The sequence below is a fragment of the Corylus avellana genome, chromosome 5 (assembly GCF_965113065.1).
Source record: "Corylus avellana chromosome 5, dhCorAvel1.hap1.2, whole genome shotgun sequence".
Taxonomy (NCBI): Eukaryota; Viridiplantae; Streptophyta; class Magnoliopsida; order Fagales; family Betulaceae; genus Corylus; species Corylus avellana.
The window spans coordinates 975,764-977,788 of NC_142494.1; the positions used below are offsets into that span (position 1 = coordinate 975,764).

Below are 2,025 nucleotides of genomic sequence, written 5' to 3' on the forward strand. Positions count from 1 at the left end.
TTAAATTATGATAGTCCTTATATTGAAAACGGTCCAATAATTACGATATATTTTGTTCATATAATAAGTTCATATAATAACATGATGGATTATGTAAACCGGCCCTTCATGTGAGAATAGGGTTGCGTATATACATCTGGTGAGTAATTTTGAAAGAGATGTCTGGGGAAAAGCCTCATAAGGTTATAGTTAATTTATTTACATACATGTTAGGATGCTCTATAAAATGGATTAGACCTTTTTCGTTTTATTACACTACATATCTTTTGGCATTTCAAAGGGCAAAAAAGAATGGGAACAAATATTCAAGTTCTTATTGTAGTATGCACCATCATATGCTTTTCCTCAATTTGTGATGCTACCAATGGAAAAAAGAATGGGACTGCCACCTTTTACAAAGCTCCTTACGTTCGTGAGTATATAGATGCTTGTATAATGTGGGTCTCTAGCCATGGATCCGTGAAGACCCATGGTCAAACTTTGGGTCTCCTCCCACATGTTTTTTTGTTTTGAATTTTTTTATTTTTTATTTTTATTTTATACAGGGGTACAATTGTTATTTTCAATCACGTGTATCGCACGTAACAAATTTTCTGTCGATTTTAATAATAATAAAAAAAATTATAATGGAAGGGGTCAAGTAAAAGGGCTAGGCAGTAACAAGAGTTGATCACAACTTTTTAAAATTTTGGGGCACATTGAAAATTGAGTTGTAATTTGGGAGAGTAAATGTAATTTTTCTTATATTGATGCAGAGACTCCCAATATAAAATAGGTATATATACAACTTTGTTTCACACTTGCGACACAAAGCCTGGAAATCTTACTATTTTGCACTATAAGTTTAATTCAAGTATTAGTTACTTTTTATTACCTCATCAATTCTTCACATATATGAGTGTGTTTAATATAATACTTGTGTTTTCACCTTCTTCTATTGTATATGTTGAATTATTTGCTTGATTTGCACTTTGGAAACTGTATATGATCTGTATTTCATAATGTAATATTTGTTCTTTTGTTCTTAATTTCTTTTCAGTTTATAAGGATTCAAGTGTAAAATTTAAAATCACTAACAACAAAACGTGTGCCTCTGTCAGGCTTGATTTCTAGATCAAGTTTAAACTGAGTCCTAATTTAAGAATTAAACTCCCAAAGATTAATTTTCAACATCTTTTGCCAGCCTCTGCATGTAATGGATATGATCAAGATGATGGCAATTTTATAGCCGCGGCAAGTGATAAAATATGGGAGAATAGGAGAGCATGTGGGAAATATTACACGGTAGAGTGTATTGGTGCCACAAACAAAGAAGCAAACCCTTGTAAGAAAGATTTGATTTTGGTACGAATCGTTGATTATTGTCATGGACCGAGATGTGGAACCATCACTCTTTCTGAAGATGCTTTCTCTGATATTGCTGACCTCAAAGCTGAAAGAGTTAGGGTTGAATATAAAATGTAAGCTAAGCTAAAGCACTCAAAATTAACATTCTAGTACTACGTACGTACTCAAAGTATATATGAAGACTATCATTCATTATTTGATATTTATGTTTATGATTCGCAGGTTGGGAGCTTGAGGAGGTCTACTAAGGGCAAGTTATGATAATAATGAAGATACTTGTATATCTGGAAACACTTTTATTTCCTAAAGGCTACAAATTTGATGAAACAATATATATGTGATGATATGAAGGGGGGCTTTTCTTTCTTTATTTCTGTAAGTAAATATGGAATGAGGGTCATTATCCTTTAATTATAATATATGCAATTTGTTAGTTATGTTTCTCTATAAAAATTGTAGACTGAGATTCCAACAATACATTTTTACCGCGTGCAATAGCTTTAATTTGAGGTGTTCATTTAAAGTGAGCAACCCAAAATCTGTCACGTCATTTAGTAGGTGAAACAAAAAATTGAATAATATTATAAACTACATTTTTATCTTAAAACTATCTTACAATGCCATATGACAACAACAACCAACCCTGAGACTTGTCCTTATTTAAAAATTAAAAAAAAA

General features: G+C 31.5%; 1 pseudogene; it reads left to right on the forward strand.

Moving 5' to 3' along the window:
* The first annotated feature begins 261 nt into the window (after nucleotides 1–261).
* Nucleotides 262–1,582, forward strand: LOC148585191 (EG45-like domain containing protein pseudogene; annotated as a pseudogene).
* The last annotated feature ends 443 nt before the right edge of the window (nucleotides 1,583–2,025 follow it).